This window comes from Camelus ferus, chromosome 21 (assembly GCF_009834535.1).
Source record: "Camelus ferus isolate YT-003-E chromosome 21, BCGSAC_Cfer_1.0, whole genome shotgun sequence".
Taxonomy (NCBI): Eukaryota; Metazoa; Chordata; class Mammalia; order Artiodactyla; family Camelidae; genus Camelus; species Camelus ferus.
This window is the reverse complement of record NC_045716.1, coordinates 25,994,387-26,015,330: the sequence shown is the minus strand read 5'-3', so window position 1 is coordinate 26,015,330 and position 20,944 is coordinate 25,994,387. Positions and strand designations below refer to the sequence as shown.

The window sequence follows — 20,944 nt, the reverse complement described above, 5'->3', positions numbered from 1 at the left end:
CCTATGCAGAGTGGGAGACAAGACCGCCCCTTGTCCAAAAGAAGCTGACATTCTAGTTGCGAAAAAGAACTATTCAGACAAAACAATTCGTGTAAGTGGCAGTAACTGTGAGTATTGGTCCTCAGTACGTGTGATACAATGAAGTGTTAATCATATGAGGAGAAAGCTCATTTGGAAAACTGATTCACACAGAGTGATCTCTTCACTGTGCCGTAATGAAGGGGAAGGGGAAGGACACATTTACTGAAGGTCTTCTGTGTGCCAGGCCTTCTCACCTCCCAACAGTGCAAAACAGGTACTGTGTTATTAGTTCCATTATTCCGTTTCTAATTCAGACTCAGAGAAGTGCCCAAGATGATTCTGTCATGAGGCGCGGAAAAGGTCTGCCTGATGCCAGAGGTCGGGCATGTTCCCCCCACGGCTATAGAGGAAGTTCTCAGGAAACCTGTTGACCTGGTCCGAGAGGAGGGCACAGGGGCGTCAGCTGGGAGCAAACAGCCCAGCAGTGGCACAGGAAGGAAGGGCTCCCACCCTCGCAGGAGAGTGACTGACCATGACCCGGAAGGTGGTGCAGCCCCATCTGAGATCTCCAGGAAGAGACACAACCACCTTTTCTACAAGTCTTTTAAAGGTGGCACTTTGCAAATTGCCTCTTTTCAGCTTCTCCTTACAGGCAAGAGGGCAAATGAGCAGACCCTGCTGTGTCCCCCTCCCAAGACGCTGTGGTCCAGATGTTTATTAAAAAGCCACCTCCCTGACAGCCTCTGACGATTACACATGCAAGTAAGTGCTGTCAGCATCCACTTGCCAGAGTGACGAGCCCCCCTGCCTCACTGGAGGGCATAAATGGTCATTGGAGCCCTACTTTGTGGGCTGAGCTCACACTTTCCTGCCAATGGAGATGCAGTCACCACGGGCATAAGCTGTCCCCTTTAAGAGTTTAATTTTTCAGACAGTGGCTAGAGTAGGAAAGAACGCCCTGTTCCAAGAAGTAGAAAACAAAGAAACACAGACTTCCTTGCCCCTGGTACTTTGGTCTGTGAATGTACTCTCAACACATCTCAAGTTTTAACCCCAAAGAAAAGATCTAAGTCACATCCATATCTCTTCTTGGGCTTAAGGCAGGTGAGATCTTTTGGGATCCCAAGTTTAAGAACTGCCTGCAGCCTCCACAGAAGTGAGAAGAGGGAGATGAGGAAGAGAGGGAATCCAGTATCAGCCAAGTGTGCTTCTCTTCCACTGAAGTCAGGACGTGAAGGCAACACTGGATCAGCCTCACCGGAGCTCTGTGAGTCCCAGGTTCAGGGACTGCATCCTCTGGCAACAATTGGGACCTTTTCCTGGGACATCTTAGAATGGCACTTGCCCTCTGGATCTAAATGGAAGTCCTTGAAAGCAAGAAGACTGAGAGTCTTACGATATTTTGGCTGAACTATAAGCTGTGTTTAGAGTTTGCAGAGCACACCTGGAGCGCACCTGTTCTCCTCTACCAAATGATACATCCCTGGTCTCCCCCACCTACCCGCCTCACAGGGACTAAACAGGGCTTGCTTCTCCTTTATTTTGAAAAGTGTATTTAATCAAGTCCAAGGTAGGGTACTAGGTGGTCTATCAGCAAATACAAAATACAAGGTCAAGAAGCTTTCTGTCCAGTATGCCACTAACTCGAGTGCTCTCAGACAAATCACTCCAAAGTAGAGACATTTCCTTGCACGTAAAATAGAGACACAATACCCCCCTGCCTGTCTTAATAATTTAGCCAATATCGTTCAAAACCTAACTCAAAAGCGAAAGTTTTACACCTCCTCCCAGATTAGTGTCTAGGTGCAGCGCTCGCTCCTGGGGTCACAGTGCTACAAAGGGTTAGAGGAATCTAGAAGATTGACTGTTCCCTGAGGGTTTTGTTGTTATTTTTGTTTTTTAAGCCAGGACTTGGGGCAAATAAGCTTGTGGTTAAGAGTGCTTGGGGTCACTGGGGTCATCATTCTAAGTGAAGTAAGCCAGAAAGAGAAAGAAAAATACTGTATGATATCAGTCATATGTGAAATCTAAAACAAAAAGACAAAGGCGCAAATGAACTTATTTACGAAACAGAAACAGACTCACAGACACAGAGAATAAACTTATGGTTACAGGTCGGGGGAGAGAGGGGGTAGGAAGGGATAAATTGGGAGTTTGAGATTTGCAAATACTAACTACTATATATAAAATAGATAAACAACAGGTTTCTTCTGTATAGCACAGGGAACTATATTCAATATCTTGTAATAACCTTTAATGAGAAAGCATATAAAAATGAATACACACACACACACACACACACACACACACACACGGCTGGGACATTATGCAGTATACCAGAAATTGACACGTTATAACTGACTGTACTCCGATTTAAAAAAAAAAAAAGAGTGCTTGGGTTCAGATCCTGACTCCATTCAGCAGCCACGTGACCTCTTTTGCCATGTGGGGACCCACCCGGAACCTCAGTGTTGATATGAGGATTATTTTAACTTGAAGACATTTGAGATTCATCAGTTGCAGGAAGGAGCCTTCTTGGAGCTTCCCTTATGTGACTGAAAGCAGAGACTCCTGGGAAATGAGGCTGCTATAATCCCCTCTCCAGGGGAGTTTTGTGGCCATGAAGATGGGAAGACCACTGTGCTTGCATACACACACGGTATCACAGACTTTCTTCCCTCCCATTTGTGCTCCTAAAACCCATTTGTCTTTCCTAAAGAAACTTACTTGTTCCTCCCATAGAAGTCCTTCCCGCCTCCTCTCTTTCCCCTAAATTAAATATATAAGCCTCTAACCTTAACCATTTAGTGAGCTGCTTTTTTTTAGCTCCCCAATGCATACAGATAAATCTCTTTTTCTCCTATTAATCTCTTCTGTGAGTTTAGTTCACACGCCCCACAACTACTAGACCAAAAGGATGGAGGAGGATTTGTTTCTCTCTACAGCCGCATCTGGCTCACTTTTAAAATAAGGATAATGATGGTAACTGTCAAACTTGTAGACTGGTTTTGAAGATTGGATGAGATATAGATCATGTTTGGCATGCAGTGACTGCTTAACAAATATTCTTTCTCTCTTTCATAGATAGATAGACAGACAGATAGATAGATGGATAGATAGAGAAAAGCAGGTAACAGATATGGACAGGTACACACAAACACAGCATAGTGAGAATCATACATCTGCTCTGCAGGTCATTGTAGATGGGAGGCTGCTTTGGGAAGAGATAAAAGATTAACAAGAAGGAACGCGGTGTCACCACTATTCTAACAGCTATAACTATATGGCCTCCTTTATTGCCTCCTTTAAGCAAGGCCACCAGATATGGCTGCGCGGGTGGTGCACTGCCCACATCCAAAGGTACAATTCACGTGTGACCTTTCCTTTGTGTCTGAGAGCACGTGGCAACTGCTTTTCCAGGCGACCCTGCACTTCCCTCACAGCGGCCTCCTCCCCGAGTCTGGGGAACAGCACCTGCTCTGTAGAGTCACCCGTTGGATAATCGTTAATTCAGTGAAGGTACACTTAGGACCTACTATGTGCAAGGACAGGACACACAAAGACAAAGGAGATACGAGTCCTGCCTGGATGTTCCCCACGGCTGGGAGCAGGCCCTGTGCGCCAATAAGCAGGAAGCAGCATAACGAGTGCCAAAGTGAGCACGTGTACGCACGGGGTGCGGGAGACTAGAGGTGACCAGCCTCCCTTCTAAGTGGTGGTCATGGTGGGCTAGGGGGCAGAGTGGTGATCACCAGGAGCAAAAAAACTGAGAACGTTTGCTTCCCTTCCAAAATAAAAGTCCCCACAAGCACCATAATAAGAAAATCAAAATGTCTCTGTAACGGTCCAGACTGCTGAGAAAGCCAGTGGGGATCATTGTTTATGGCAAGAAGGGACTGGTCACTCTGCTGAGAACCTCAATCAAGCCTCTCTAGCAGGAGGAAGGGTCAGAAATAGCTCCCAACACCAGGCCCAACCCAGCGCCCGCTTTTGAGGGAGTGTGCGGAGGCTGAGGAGGAGAAGGACAGGAATCTACCACTTAAGCCCCACGTCCCGTGGGTCTCAAATACAGACTCCGATCTAACATGAAGGCTCAGTTCTCAGATGACAGACCAAAGCCTGCCAGCTCTGGACAGATGGCCTCTCGTTGCATCTGCCTGGCCTCTTTCCAGGAAGTTGTAGTTCAGAGTCAGAAGACTGGAGATGAAATCTCAGTCTTGTCCCTTACCTGTTGTATGACCTTGGGCAAACCACTGAGCCTCAACACTCTTGTCTGTAAAATGGTCATCGTAACACCATCTTCACAAGTTTGTTCTTCGGACTACACACGTTTGTTACTACTGCAAGCTCTGAGATGGAGGTGAGCGCTCAGGAGAGGGGCCGAGGCACAGAGGTCCCTTCCATTCCCATCCTCTCAGGAGCCTCTGTCACTTTTCATAGAAAGGAGATCTTCCCCGGGAGCATTGTGCTACAGGGCTGGTGAACTCAGCCCTTCCTGGGCTCCAGCGTCTTCATTTGTAAAGAAGGAATTCTGAGGCTGTCAGATAGGAAGTCAGATTGTTTTCGGAAAACAATAGCAAAGTAACTACAAGTCATTAGCTTCCTCCCTGGGGCCTGGAATCAAACTTGTCTGGGGAGCTGAAAGGACTGGAAGCACTGTTTACTTAAGGACCTCTGGGCAGGACCCGTAAATTCAGTCCTGTGCATGACTGTCTGGAAGGAGAGGAGGTGAGTCATGGAGGTGGGAGAACGCCTGGCAGTGGAGAAGTTTCTGTTTCGCCGTATAAATCCCTGATGCTGGCCGGCCTTTTCTGGTCCTCGGGGTGAGGGTTTCACTTGGACACAAACGTGCCAGCGGACGTCTGCCCTCCGAGCTGGCTCTTAATAAACTTCTTCCCAGCACAGAAAAGCGAAAGAAAGCCCTGCTCCCTGCCCTCCCCCATGGAGGCCTCTGGGAAGTCAGCGCTTCTCAGACAGGGTGCTTTAGGAATTCCTTTGTGGACAGGCTCGCAGCAACGGGAGCAGACCAAAGTTAGGATCCCAGAATGGTAGAGAGTCGCCCCGCAGGTGTCAAGGACTCACAGATACCAGGACACGGGGGCTTGAGGAGAACTTAACGAGTGGCTGGACCGGGGGGGCACTGCGGCCCACAGTGGGAAAGTGGCTTGCCCAAGGTCAGCAGCAGAAGCCAGATCCCTCAAAGGACAGAGAAAGCCTGGGACTTACGTCCCTTGGGGCTGAGCAAGCCAATTAACTGATAACAGACCCTCTGACCTCTGCTAGGGCACTAGGCTGAAAGTTCCGGGAGCTTCAAATTATTAAAAACTAGAGAAAAGACAAGATTTCCTGACCTCTAAGGGTCCTGGGACAACTTGCCTCCCAAGAGCTAGAGATGACTCTAGACCCTGAGGGTTTTTAAGCAGGTCCATTGGAGACACAAAACTTTCGCTCTTGAGCCGGTTTTAAACATCTTTGGTTGAATCATGAACTTGATGATTTGGAGTTTGGTCAGAGGATCTTAATATTACAATATTATATTACATGCAATAGTATATTAATTTATGGTGGGCTTCATGGGACCTAGAAATGCCTCTGTTCATACACAAAGCTTTAGAGGAAGAGGGATCATGTTCTTGATCTGATTCACAAAACACTCTTGCTCCAGAAAAAGTCAAAGACATTGCTCTAGGTCTAGAAGGTCCAGAAAGGTTATTTTCCACCGATCGCCAAGGTGACGGAAACAACGGGCAGACCTAACAGAGGCCGGCACGTGCTGCCTCTCCCCGTCCCCAGAAGCTTCTTGCCAAACAGAGTGAGCTCTCCCATTGCCATGAGGTGAGCTTCTCAGCTCCCCCTTCACCTGTCAGACCTGGAAAGGCCCTCTGAGGCCATCTTGTCCTCTTCTTCCTTTTGTAACTTTTCTAAACTCACACAGCTGGCCGAGCCCAGCACGAGGCTTCCATCACACCCAGGCCAGCCAGCACTCTTTCCCCTGCCTCGTCACGTTCCCAATTATTTATTCAGCACCTTCTAGATGCTCATGAAATTGTCCCAAATGCTCGGGGAGCTTCAGGATTATAAGGCCCAGCTCTGACCTCAAGGAATTTGTAAATGTGTTGGGATAATGAAGGCACATGCCTAAAACAGAGAATTTTTTCCTTAAAGCCTTTCCCAGCAATTGGTAAGAGTATCAGTCAGGTTTCTCCAGAGAAACAGAACCAATGAGGTCGAGATCGATAGATAGATAAAGAGAAAATTTATTATGGGAGTTGGCTCACAAAATTATGGAGGCTGAGACATGCCACAACACGCCACCACAAGCTGGAGAGCCAGGCAGGCCAGTGGTATAATTCAGTCTGAGTCCGGAGGCCTTGAGAACCAAGGGAGCCGACGGCGTAGCTCCCAGACTGAGGCCAAAGGCTTGAGAACTGGGGGCCACTAGTATAAGCCCCAGAATTGGAAGGCTCAGGAACCAATGTGTGAAAGCAGGAGAAGATGGACATCTCAGCTTAAGACGAGAGAGAATTTGACCTTCCTCTGCCTTTTTGTTCTGTTCAGGCCCACAAAAGATTGGATAATGCCAGCCCAGATTGGTGAAGGCAAATCTCTTTACTCAGTCTACTGAATCAAAAGCTAGCCTATTCTAGAAACACTCTCACAGACATACCCAGGAGTAATTTTACCAGTCATCTGGGCATCCTTGGCCAAGTCAAGCTGGCACATAGAATTAGCCATCACAGGCAGAACAGGAGGTGTGCATTGGGGGCGGGGGGGGGGGGGCACAAATCACTAGCACGCCTGCTCAATCCCCGGGCAGCTCTCATCAATGAGAAGTGATAACCACTCCAAACTTAGTTGTTGGTGCCAATCTCTAAGATCCGCTCAGTCTGGAAACCCCTTTGACTGTGTGCTGGACTAACAAAGGAAGGACAAGCTAAAGGATTTGTCCACAAGTTTGTGATCTTTTACAAACTAGCAGGAATTCTTGAAATAGTGAAGGAAGGGGAAAGGGGCAAGCAGGTCTCCAGGTGGAAAATGCCTGCAGCCTAAAAGCTCCAATGTGAGTTGATGGTGTGGAATTTGGAGCACATTTTCCCATGGAAATAATGTTGTCAAGGATAGTTCACTTCCTAGGCTGAGCCCTAAACATTTATTTGAGGACTCACGTTGCTTAACTCCAGTGCTGGGCCCTCCTAGTTAAGACGGTCTCGGGATGGGCAGCCATGATGCTGGGCTCTTACTGGGGACCCCAGGGGCACATCTCCCTCTGCACAGTTTCAGATTCAAGCATCTCTACCCAACACCTCCACCAAGGATAGCCCGTTCCTGCCTCCCTCTCTTCCTAGAAAAGGGTGATAACATTTATTGATCACCTACCTTTCTGAATGCAAGGACTGAGCCCTCAACAATAGTCCCTTCACGAGCCAGTCCCTCAGCCCAGCCACAACCAGAAAGCTTCCTTTTTTCAAACTGTTACAGTGTTTTGCTAATTATAAAAAGTAATAGTGTATTATTGTAAAAATTTAGTAATACAGAAAAAGTATAAGCAGGAGTTAAAATACTGCTTTTATCCACCACATTTTTATCCTTACAATTTTTTTTTTACAAAATTGGAGCTGTATTATGAACATTGTTTTGTACTCTGCTTTTTTTTTTAAAGTTAACAATATGTCAGGGACATTTTCTGTGTCAATACATATACATCTTTTTCACCTTTTTAATGATTATCAGGAGTGTAGCGAGAGGAAATGGCACCCGGAGGCAATGCAATGTGTTCGTGCCTTTCTCTCTACAAGGATGGTCGCACTGCACTGGAACTCCCAGGGACGCCTCTGTGCGGTGCCCCCAGGCTGACGCCAGCAGACACGCCTCCTCCAACTACCGCTAAGTCCTTGGGCTGCATAATTTCTTACTCTATGGATTTAACAAAGTTCATTTAATGCCCCATTGTTGGGCATTTAAATTTTTTGTTAATATAAACATCACCATGGAAGGTGAGTAGCGCCCTTTTATAATCTCTAAGACAAAGTAATTTGATGCTGCTGACACAGTCCCCTCTCTCTGCCCCAAGTAAGTTGCTACCTTGTGATTCAGAGCTTTCGTTTCAAAGCCTTGCAAACAGCTCGTGGGAAAAAGCAGAATTTCTGAACAAAACAATTCAAACCAAACAAAAAATCCTAGCCTGCCCCATTCAACCAACCCCTTCCCCACCACAGACACAGCACACAAGAGGAAGTGTGCTGCGTGAGTGGTGAAACACTGGGGGAGATAAGGGTGACCTTGACAGCTCCTGGGAAAACCCTTCAGAAATCTTGGGAGATTATTTCTGTGGGTAAATAGCGGTAGATGTTTGAATCCTGAATCAACCCTGCTGCCCTGAGAACAATTATCACCAGCGCCTCCTGCCTCCAGGCCTGCCCGGGTTTCCGGGACACCCCACGCGTCCCTGGGATTGAGGTCCCAGCTCTGCCCGTGGTGATGAGAACACGTGTGAAAGACCAAGGCCGACGGGACAGTGCGAGGCTGGGGGGAAAGGCACTCCACACAGACTCGGGAGACCCCAGCTCAGGTCCTGACAGTGAAAGGGTCGAGGACTTGAGAGTCACTCGTGCTCTTTGGCCCTCAGTTTACGTCTTGGTAAAAGGAAGGAGCTGGGCTAAATTACATTGACCCATTCCTTCCAGTTCTAAAATCCAGTATCTCTATGCTTGTAAGCACTTGGTTCTCTCCAGACCAAGCCAGAGCTTGGAAGAAGCTGAAGTCTGTCTTGGGCGCCCAGCTATTCTGCTCTTGGGGCTGCTTGCCTCCCACACTGTCCTGCAGTCTGGGGAACACAGAATACGTGCTCGGACCGTTTATCCCAGACGGTAGCGCTGTACCGGGAACTCAGGGGTACTCTGGATAAGGACACTAGCAACGGGCAAACCTCGGAGGTGTGTTTTAACAGGATGCTTTCAGCTGTCAGTAACAGCGGATCCAGGTGCTCATCGTCACAGCACACATGTCAGTAACAGCGGATCCAGGTGCAGTCGCCCACACGGCCACTCCACTGTGGGAACATGCAGGGTGTGTTCCCGCTGATGGGTGGCCCACTAATAACCGACCCATTTACTTACTCATTTGTTCCATCATCCATCCATCCATTTTAAAAAATGCACAGAGTTTGGTGCTGAGAGCTAGATATTCAGGTGACTCAAATATAGCATATACATCAAAGAGACCAAAACTTAGGGGTGAATAAAATTCCAGATGCTCTCAGACCCCTCTGAGAGCCAGAAGAGTGGTATGACCAGCTGAGAGTCCCACAGGCATGGGGAACTAGTTGGAATAAAAATGCTATCTTGGTTTTGACTGCCAAGTCTTCAAGGACATTTTGATATTTAAAGGGTTTATCTGGGTGGAGGGGGCTGGGCAGTACATGCTGGAAGGAGCTGGCAAGGACTAGAGAAGGCAGTCGGGGTGGGGGGATGGGCATAGCTCCACAGTAGAGCGCATGCTTAGCATGCAGGAGGTCCTGGGTTCAATCCTCGGTACCTCTATTAAAAAGAATAAATAAATAGAAGAGAAGAGATCAAGTTGGAGCTCTGATCTCACAGAACACAGAACGGAGAGCAGGCACCAGGCACGCCGGCATCTCTTCACCTACACACAAGGGTGCAGAGAGAGAGTCCCATTCACTTCCATGTCTGTCTTTTTGACCATGGGCTTGCAAGTGGCCAAAGTGTGATGGTTACAGCACAGGTAGACCTTCCTGGGAGGAGCCTGTGACAGGTGATTTCAAACAGGTAATGACAATAATAACAACGAACATTCATAGTGCCAGACAGTGACCTACGTCCTTACTACACCTTAGCTCATCTCATCTTCATGATAACTCTGAGAGGTCAGAGTTAGCAGCCCCGCTCTCCGTAGGAGGAAATCAAGCACAGAGCCCTGGCCCAAGGTCACACAGCTGCTGAGTGGCGAGCTGGGATTTCAATCCGGGCAGTCTGGTCTCAAAGTCTGATCACTCAACCACGGAATAAATCACGTGACAAAATCAATTACACCCAAAATAAATGTCAGAAGTGCTACAGTAGAACTAAGATCAGAATGCTGTGGGAATGGAGAAAGGAGGAAGTAATAAAAGCACCAGGGCCGCTCCACAGAGGGGCTGACATGTGTGATGTCTGGAAGATGGAGTAGAAGTTCCCCAGACAGAGAAATGGGGGAGGAACGTCCCTGGCAGCAAGAGACCTGAGATGAGCGAAGGGCTGAGATGAGAAAGGAAACTGGCATTTTTTGAAGAAACAGAAAATAATTCTACACAGCTGGACCCAAAGGGATGTTGGAGCTCGGCTTGCAAAGAAGCCAAAATTTGGGGCCAGATTGTTAAGAGCTTTGCAAACCACATTAATTTGTTCCACAGGCAGCAGGGAACCAGGGAAGAGGATGAATCAGGACTCGCCTCCAGTCTTCAGGGGTCATCGGATGACTTTCCAGCTGCCTTGCCTGCATCACACGCAGAGAGTCGCTTCTGCTTAGGCCGCCTGTGCCTTGTTTCGGCGCTCCCTGTGCCCCGCCCAAGCGGTTACAGGTAGAGCTCAGGGCTCTGACTTCAGTCCTGTCGCCAGTCCAGGGCTGGGCGGTGAAGGACGCGCAGTTGCTAGAAGACAGAGCCGGGCAGGAGACCCCAGCAGAATTCCACCAGAGAATCCTGGGCCTCCCCTCACCCGGGGAGGCCTGAATCCAAGAAAATCCAAGTAGAGGCCAGCAAAGAACTTATTTTCCTTAGAATCTCTGGGAAGTTCTCTAAGAATAAGCCACTCAGTCAAAGGCTCCTTTCCTAAGTGGAAGGATGAATAGACAATGGAACTCGACTCTCCCCACGACCTGACTTCCCGTTCACCAGTCCATCCTTGCTCCCTGCGGGACACACCTGCAGCCTCACTAGACATGATGAGGCTTTCAAATCACAAGGGCTCTCAGGCCATCTCCCTCTTGGTGTTTCTGTTGACTGTTGAGAAGGCGGCTACCGGCAGTGCTGTGGCCGCGAGGACAAAGCGAGGCAGTCACGGGAGTAAGCATCCAACAGCAGCCCCGGGGCCTTCAGAGCAAGGCCTGTCATAAAGAGCTCAGCTCAGCTCAAACGCAAGCTCTGCCGCCGGGCAGCTGTGCGACTCGGGCAAGTCCTTCATCCTCTCCGAGCCTCAGTGTGCTCATGGGAAAAAGGGTATGTTTTCCTTTTGTAAAAAGGCTGCTCTGCCTCTGACAAGCCCATCACAATACTGCAATGAACTAACGCGCTCCAGGCTGCAAAGGGCCACACCACCGATGCCGTTATCCGCACGATGCTTGCTCTCCACGCCACGGGGAAGGCTCTTCCTGGGCGAGGAAGCCATTCAGGCTTGTCGGTGGCGTGTCAACAACCAGGAGCCTCTTAGCACAGAGCCGTGCCCGGGATTCTGGGGCAGAGAAGGCACAGTGCAGGGAGCGTGGCCGCTTCTGCACAAGCCTGGGCGAAGCCAGGCAGGGGAGGCGGGAAGGCTTTCCCCTGCCGTTGTGCCCCGGCGCCTTCCCGCGTCACCCTCGCGCTGACCCCAGCCTCCACCCCCAGGCCCGGGGAGCCAAGTCCGGCTCGAAGGCCCTGGAGTCCAAGAAGCTGCTGACACAGACCCTCCCTCGGGGAAGGGAAGGTAAATGTCAGCCCAGAGCCTTATGAAATATTTGCCTGTGTTTTATTTTGTTAGAGGAGTGAGGCAGGCAGGTTGCAGACTAGGGTTCAGACCTCTCCAGTTGGATCAAGGTCGCCCACAAAGAGGGGCGCGGCCTGGCGGGGAGGCGGTCCGCAGGGAGGCCGGGGGAAGCGGGCCGAGCGGGCCAGGAGCAGAGCGCGTTGGTAATTGAAAAGTGGGCATGAAGAGGAAGCTGTGGCTCATCTGGGCAGCTCAAAAGGCTGGAGCTAGGACCGGAGGGGGGAACGCGGAGGAGGAGGAAGGGGCCGAACACGAACTCACTCTGATCAGGGATCTAAGGGCTTCACAGGTGCAAGGACGGCTCATCTTCACAGCAACATCCCGCGGTGGTGACGGCCATCCTCCCCTGTGTCACAGACGAGGAAACCGAGGCGTGCAGGGTAAATAACTCGTCCAAGCCGCACGGCAAGTCAGTGACGGAGCCAGGCTCCAAACGCAAGCGTCCTGGCCCCAGACTCCCACAGCGGCTTTCTGCCCACCGTAGGGAGGTGCCTTCAGAGCTCAGCATTTGAAAAGGAGCGCTGTTTTACGGAAGTATTTAAGCCAAGGCTAAGGGGCCGTTTCCAAGGGATGCTGGTTCCTTCCCCAAAGGTACCAGAAACCAAAGCTGCTGCTTTAAGCCGGAGGAGAAGGAGAAGGGGGAGGAAGAGGAGCAGCGGAATGAGGAGGGGGCACACGTCTGGTGGCAGAGGGTGGGAGTGGGGTGCAGAGTAAAAGAAGCGTCTGAGGTCCGGATGCAAGAAGGACCAGCACTCGGACGGCCCTGGGACCAGGGGGCGGGAGCCGATCAACCGCTTTTTCAGGGCACAATTATCCGAATACGTCAGCTTTGCTGGCTTTCGGTCTTTTTGTCTTACTGCTCCAGATTCAAATTCCAGGGGAAGCGCGTTCTCTCGGCCAAGCCTTGGAAAAGAGTCATGACACAAACCGCGGCTGTCTGTGGGGTGCGTGTTCTCCCAGGCCCTGGCCTGAGCACTGTACTCACACGTGTTTTCTTCTCACAGTAGCCCTGGGAGGCAGGTGCGATTATAATTAAGAAACGGAGCCACCGAGCTTGGGTCACCAGTCCAAGTCTGCACAGCTGGTCCAGTGGCAGAGCCGGGATCCGGGCCGAGGCAACGTGTCGCCCCCCACGCTGTACTTCCTCTCATATCAGCAGGGAAAGGGCGCGTCCCCCAAAGCAGCATTTCAGTGTCGATGACGAAGGGGAAGGGGCGCTAAGAAATAAGACCTTCAGGTGCCTTCTCACGGCTTGGTCCTGCTGGAGGGAGCAGGGAGGTCTCCTGAGGTGCCTTCCTGCCCGAGAATCCACATTCAAGCTTCCATCCTTACTCTCTGCCTATTGCAAGGAGAAGATGAAAAACAGCAAGGAGCCAAAAAACTGAATAGCAAAAGGTGTATAACAAAAGGAATGGATGAAATACAGATATATGGGAATAATTTCTGAACAAGAAACAGCCAACCGACCAAATTCTGAGAGAATAAAAGGTATGCCTATAAAGGGTAACTTGAAAGACAACAAAGCAAAGATTCCAAATAGTGAAGAACTTTGAGAACTGAAGTTAATGGGAGAAACGCAGACAGGCAGCGGCTCGCACACGGTAAAGACTTGATGAGAAAGCTTGACGCCTGACAGGGGGCTGGACAGCACCGTGGTTCAGGGTGGAAGTTTGGAGTCAGGCTGCCAGGATTCAGTGCCGCCTCCAGCACCACCAAGTTGTGTCACCTTGGAAAACTGACATGAGCTCTCCGAGTCCCAGGGTCCTTATCTGTAAAATTTGAATAATGCCAATGTCAGAGGAACGTCGAGAGGTGAAAACGATGTGTAAGAGTGTGTTAAGCACAGTGCCCGGCACAGAGCAGGTGCTTATAAATATGAGCTGCCTGACCACTCCATGCCAGCGCCCACGAGCACAGCGTGGTCTTGGGACAGGCGCACAGGAGCACCTGTGGTTGGGGGCCTCGAACCAGCCCCTGGGGGGGGATCATAAGCAGAGACCCGAGAACAGCGGAGATCTGCATCCTGCGGGGGGCGGCCAGGGAAGGCAGCACTATCAGCAGATGAAGGCCGGCATGCGGGGCCCTACACAGGTGGACGATCAGGGGAAAACCACCCCGGAAGTCTGACAGAGTGGATGGCGGGACACCGGAAATGAAGCTCTGAGACCACACCCTGCCCAGCGCAGACCCGTAAGAACTCCTCTTTGTGTAGCTCTCAGAAACCATGGCCCACCACCTCCCCCCTGAAGTCTCCAAGGAGGCAGGGAACAGAGCCTTGGGCTGGCGGTCAAGAGCCCTGGGTTCTGGCTTCGGCTGATGCCAGCGAGGCTCTGGGGCCTGGGGTCAGTCTTCATACTTCCAGGATCTCAACCTCCTTGTCTGAAAAAGTGGGGATAGTGACATCCATCTCAGATCACTTGGATGAAGATTAAATGGGGTGATGCCTGTCAAGCACTGGGAATGTGACAGGCACTGAATAAATGACAACTTTCCTCCTTCCCAGCCATTGTCATCCAACTGTAACACGTCAGAGAGGCTGGAGCCAGGAGAAGATGTTAAGTGGATTCAATTCCCAGAACACCGCTGTGTTCTAGTCGGTGCGTATCTGTAGCCAGTCCCACAGCCCAGAATGACCTCTCCGCCCCGCCCCATCCTACCTTGTCTAGCAAGAGCCTTTCATCCTTCACGCCAAGCTCAAATATCACCACCTCAAGCACTTGTTTTTTGAAATTCCCTCAGCACATGGCTTGTTCTCTAATTTTGCACTTACTTCCCTCTGCCTTGTGTTGTAATTAGTTCCTGAAGTCAGAGACAATGTCTTACTCGCCTTAGTGTTATTCACAGTCGAGGCTACGGCTCACGTTTCTTTTCAGCACCTGACTTTCATGGGGGCCTGGGAGCCTCCTGTTCCCTGAATTTGCGCCTCCATCTGGAACAACACCTCACGTCGGGGTGAAGCTGATGACTGGCTGTGCTTGTGCTGTTGCTCTGAGAGGGTGCTGGCTCCTTTCAAAGGCCCAGTAGATCACTGACTGAGTTTAGAAGCTTCAAATGTTTTCCAAAAGAAATGTTTTGAAGAGAAAAGACTCTCCCACTCTCCTTCCAGGTGGAATTTCAAGACTGCTGGGCAAGGTGAAGGAAAGGAACCGCAGAAGGAGGCCCCGTTGCTGCACTGGCTTTGCATGCGTTCACCCTGCCTTGCTCTTACCTGCCAACCCCAACTAATGCTACCCTTGAATCACCCAAGTGCCTGCAACCCCTTAACAGCAAAGACTCAGGCAAGATGTTGGGTAAGCCAGACTATGTTTTCTAAGCTAGACGCATGTTCACAAAATATTCTAGAACATGGTTTCACAAATACAGGTGACCCGTCTGGCCAGCCTAGGCGAGCACTCTGCTGTGAGTGCTGCAAACCCCGCATTTTCTTCTCTCACTTATGTTTCAAAATGTAACCAACTCTTTTTTTCCTTTGTCCTTTCTTCCTGTTAAGACTGTGAGCTCATGAAGGAAGGACCACGCCTGTCTTGTTGACAGCTTGGAACACAGTGTGTGGCTATACAGAGCAGAGGTTAAGGCATGGGCTGGAGGGAAAGACAGACCTGGGTTTGAATTCGAACATGCCACTTACTTTGTGTGACTTCAAGAAAGTAATTCCCATGACTCAGTTTCCCCATTTGTAAAATGGGGTGATGAGAATTCTTACCTCATAGAGCTACTGTGGAGATTAAGTTAGCTCACACATGAAGCGTTTACCTTGATCCCTGACTCTCTGAGTGCTTAGTAAATATTCACTATTATATTAAGCACTAAATGAGTATTTTGTGGGGAATTTTTTTAATGAGAGTAAGCTCAGGCAAGAGGAGTGCCTGGGGTTAAGGGAAATTCCTCTCCAGCCGAATGGGATGTTACCTGAATGGCTTCTGGGGGGCCCTCACCTGCGGCCACAGGGGAAATGAGCGGGTCCTGAGCAGTCCTGGGCACCAGCTCCTCCGCCCCCGCCCCCAGAGCAGTGACAACCGAGGCACTTTGCTCAGCGAAGCTCCTTGTTCCCCCCAAGAACCTGACCCAGAGCAGAGGAGACAAGGCCCATGGGGGAGGAAGGGAGCCCGGGCCCCTCACCTGCCCCGGACGGACAGACGGACGGACGGACGGACACCACGGCTGGGAGGCTTCTGCTCACCTTGCTGCTGTTCAGCCCTCACCGCTGTCCCCAGAGCCTGGCTGTGGGGACCGCTGCCCTGACGGCCCGCCTGCTCAACACGGGGGCAGGGCTGCCGCTGGGGAGGGCTCTCTTCCAGACGAGGACTGAGTTCTGCACGCGTGTGTGTGTGCTGTGTGTGCGTGTGCACGCGTGTGTGCTGTGGGGAGGGAGGTGCAGACTGAGATGGGGGTCTAGTGTAAGGACATCCTGTTAACACACTGAAACACCCAATACAAATGTGATGAATAGAACAGTTGAGTAAAACTAAGGACAATTAATAGTCCACACAGAGAGAGTGTTACTCAAGTGTTAGGGTACTCGATTGTCCTCAAGGCCAGGCTGCCTCAGCTCCGAGCATCTCCGGCATTTCCCAGTTGCGGTCGGTCCTGGGAGATACCCAGGAAGCCCTGGAGATGGACCGTAAGCGAAGAGATCCAAGACGTCGCCTCTCAAAGCGTGTGCTAGAGGCTTCCGGCCTCAGAAGGTTCGGTCACTGCATCAGCCATTCTGTCAACTTCTCCCTTTAATAATGTTCTCTTTACACCAGTTTCTGAATCAGTGTCTTTATACACTCTTCTTTTCACCATAAAAAGGACTTTTTCTTCTGAGTATATGGATAATAGATACTCCGTGTAAAAAACAAATTCCCAATACATTAACCATAAGGGAGAATATTAAAAAAGCACTGGCAGGCCACTCCCCCAAAGTCAGTACCGTCAGCAGTGAGCACGGCTGTGCAACCTACATGCCAGTATCTATGTTCATATACAGACACATATGTGACTTTTAATACAATTTTTAAAATTCGAAATTCCTTTTTTTCCTTAAGTGCAGTGTTTACCTGGCCTGCGTCGGAGGCTCCTGGCCAAAGCTTCCATGACTGTTGGTTGGCCCTTTCTTGTTTCTTTTGTTTTTCTTCCAACATTTTATTACAGAAGATCTCAAACATATGCAAAAGGAGTCTGAATAATAAAATAAACCCTCATGTTCCCAGCTCCTATCAACAAATGTTGGCTCCTGTGAGTTCTTTTTCAATATTGTTTATTTCATTCTTAAACCCCTCTTAAATTGTTTTTACAAGTTGTGCAATGTGCTTAACATATTAACACCATCATGCACTTTATAATTTATTGGTTATTAAACGTACTTATACTGGAGGACATGTTCAAACATACGACACTAAGGAAAAATGTGGCCATTGGTGATTTAGGTCCATAACTGATGTGTCAAAACAGAATTGCAGTGTCTGGGTTCTGGTTCTGGCTCCCCTGCTTACTAGCTGGGTGACCTTGCACATGTCCCCTGTCTTCTCTGAGCCTCATTTTTCTCCTCCATGAAATGGGGCTAGTACTTCTACCCATCCCTGAAGGTTGACATGTTGATCACATGAGGTCAAGAATGCGAAAGACTTTACAAACAGCGGTGAGCCTCATAAAGGCGAGGAATAAATCAGACCGACCCAAGGCGGGGCGTCCCTGGCACCAGCATCGAAGGCTGAAATCCAAGGTTGGGAAGTTCAGTTCGAGGACCATACCAGCAAGGGGGTAAGAGGCGTGGAGCAGAGAATCAGCTGCCACCTGACCCAGGCGGGCTTTGCGATAGGCCCCTTTGTCCCTCCGTGAGCACCTGAGGCAGCTGTAGTTACAGCTGGGCCCAGGACCGCTTCACGTCCGCCAGGGCCTCTGGGCTGCTGAGGTCATGGAGCGACAGGAAAGGAGGCCAGGCCCCATTTTACCTGCTCAGTCCCCCTTCTTTTTGCAGCCTGTTTGGATGTCTTCTTTGGATGACATGCCCCCACAACCTTAGGGGAGGAATTCCCTGCTCCAGCCCCGGCCTACTAGCTGGGCTGCCGCCCGGTCGCCGTGCCAGCCAGAGGGGATTTAGAGACAGCCCTCTGTTCTTGACAGCGTGGGCTCTGTTGTTTAAATCGTATTTTATAGCATTTGCTGGCTGTCCTCTGACGCTGTGCCTTCTTAGGCTAGCGACTCTCTCAGTCTGCCCCCACGCCTGGAGCGGAGGTGGGACCGGCCACCTGCGGTGAGCGGAGTCAAGGCGGCGCCGGGGCTGGTTTCCACGGCCCGCGGGAACCACACAAGCACACTGTCCTCTCTCGCTGCTGCCAGACGGTACCCAGCCCTGCCCACTGCTGCCCAGCCTGCCCCAGCCTCCCTTGATCTCCAGCCCCGGTGTACTGGAGTCCCAGCCGGGCCCACCACCTATTGAGGCTGCTGACCTCTCTTCTGAGGGGCTCCCCGTCTCTCATGGAGGAGACAGTGGGACAAATGCCATCCCTCCGAATAACCCCAAGTCAGAGGGAGAAATAAGCAGACAGGCCGGCTGCCGCCGCACATGGGGCTGAGAGCGAGAGAACTTGCACACATTTCATAAGCCACTGGGAGAATATCTTTAAACTGGGATATTTCTGCCCCAGAGTCACCCTGGGGACTTGGCTCATCGACGTCCCTGACGCCCGAGAATGGTAACTTTCCAAAGAGACTTCTGTGTTGGGGTTACAAGGGCTGCATACTCTGTGCGTTTCCCCAGTGACAGAGGCCGACAGAAACCGAAACGGCGACACGAGACCCAGGGGCTGCCTGGCTGTACACCCAGGGCTCTGGGTGACCCGTTCTTGCCATATCAGGGTGTGGGGTTTCTCTCCAACCCCAAAAGGGGATGAACAAGCCCACTGAGTATGAAGCCTGTAGCCTGGGCTGTGACTCACAACCCCGTCATCGCAGGCGTTGGTCTTATCTGCACGTGCACTCATCTGACACATATTTATATCCCAGTTCCTGAGAAATTATCAGGCTCAAGGCAGACACGACAGATGGAAAAAGCAGCCTCTTAGGACTTGCAGGATTTAGAAGCTGCTCGTGGTGTGGGCCGCAGTTCTGAAACGTGTACTTTTAAAAGGCCGTTTTCTCTATCATCCCCGGAAGATGCTTAGTGATGGCACTTGAGAAAAGTACTCGATGGCACATTTATTGAGCTGCTGCAGTGTCAGGGAGACTTTACTGAGGCTGATAAGACACAGCCCAGGCTTCAAGGAGTCTGTGGCCTAGCGGGATATACTGCCAGATGAACCCATCGTTTTAATGGGTTTTTTAACAGACAGAGAGAAAAATACTTAAAAGAAACTAGCACAGAGTGTCTGAGCACCAGGACAGAGTGACCGAGCGCGCACTGAGTGAGCCTGGGGCAGCAGGGAAGGCTCTGCAGAGGGCGCGATGGCGAAGCGCAGCCACGGCGGGGCAGGGGGGGAGTGGGCTTCTCGTGCCCTGCGTGAGAGTGTCTGCCACCTCCGGTGCTGCGCACCGCTGGGCCACCAAGTCGGCGTCGGGCTAGCGGGAGATGAGGCAGGAGAAGGGAGCAGAGAGCAAGTGGAGAAGGAATCGACACGCAGCGGTGGGGTCCAGCAGCTGTGCGCTGTGCTGCTCCGGAAACTCAGCGAACACCGCACGCTGGCCCCGCTAGTGCAGCTTCGCCTGTGTTTCCTTGGCTCCTTCATCCTTCGTCCTTCCAATCAGATTGCTCCCTTAAGCCTCTTCAGTATAGGAGTTCCGGAATTTTCACTGCTTATATGCCCCTCTGGGGAGTTCTCTCCAGTACATGATGGGAACCACAGTAGAATGTTCAGCGGAGGAAGGACTCACTTTGCCAGTAGATCTACCCCCAACAAACCACTGGCGGGAATCATTGGGTAATCTGGAACTTTAGGGCAGATATTTGGCTCCCAGGTGTCTTAATGTGAATTAGAAAAAGTTTCTCCTTCTTTGAGATGCTTTATTCCAACTGTTAGAGAAGCATTGTAACATACTGCTTTCATTAGAACACACACTTTACTGCTATCTGCCAGAAAATCACAATATACACATTGAGAATGTCTAAAATGTCGATGGAACCCCCTTCAATGTGTCATCCTGGGCAGTGCTCAACCTGCACATCCATCCACAGCAATCCTACTTCAGAGAAGGGCTCATCCATCAGCTTTGTTAAAATGAGGCTGCTGGAACTACTAACAATAGCCAAGATGTGGAAACAACCTAAATGTCCATTGACACTTGAATGGATAAAGAAGCTGTGGGATATATGTATAATGGAATACTACTCAGCCATAAAAAAGAATAAAATAATGCCATTTGCAGCAACATGGAAGGATCTGGAAATCATCATTCTAAGTGAAGTAAGCCAAAAAGAGAAAGAAAAGTATCATATGATATTGCTTGTGTGTGGAATGGAAAAAAAAAAAGACACAAATGAACTTCTTTACAAAACAGAAGCAGACTCACAGACATAGAGAACAAACTTATGGTTACCAGAGGGGAAAGGGGGTGGGAAGGGATAAATTGGGAGTTCAAGATTTGCAGATACTAACTACTATATATAAAATAGATAAACAACAAGCTTCTTCTGTACAGCACAGGGAACTATATTCAATATCTTGTAGTAAACTAAAATTAAAAAGAATATGAAAACGAACATATGTATGTATGTGTATGACTGAAACTTAATGCTCTGCACCAGAAATTGACACAACATTGTAAACTGACTATACCTCAATTAAAAAAAAAAAGTGAGGCTGCTGGAGACAGGCAGAGATCCAATGAGGCAGGGGTGGGGAGGAGGGAGGAAGGGTCCCTGCCAACAGGTCCTACAAAAAATGTGAGCACGGAGGCTTTGCTCTCTCTGAGGTCACCAGGCTCTGAGAGTAGGACCGAGACTGGTGCCCGGTCACATCCTTTTCTCCAAGCTTTTCCCCCTTGTCCACCCCTCCACCCTGACCCAGGCTGCCTACTGTCTTTTAGAGACATCCACATCACCTTTGGCTTTTGCTCAAATGTCACCTTCTCAGGAAAGTATACTTTATCATCTTATTTAAAATTGTAAACCCCAGCACCCCCCAAACGTCCCTTGCTGTATACGCCTTTGACACACCATACATTTAACTTACTGATATGCTTATTACCTGTCTCTCCTGACTAGAACG

General features: G+C 50.0%; 1 long non-coding RNA gene across 2 annotated transcripts; it reads left to right on the top strand.

Annotated features, from left to right (window-relative positions):
- The first annotated feature begins 4,637 nt into the window (after positions 1-4,637).
- On the top strand, positions 4,638-16,948 carry LOC116658766. Of its 2 annotated transcripts, none has more exons than XR_004314069.1 (3): positions 4,638-4,749; positions 10,430-11,233; positions 12,761-16,948. It is a non-coding gene; the product is annotated as an uncharacterized LOC116658766 (long non-coding RNA). The 2 variants fall into 2 exon arrangements; XR_004314068.1 differs by having other exon boundaries at positions 10,430-11,696.
- The last annotated feature ends 3,996 nt before the right edge of the window (positions 16,949-20,944 follow it).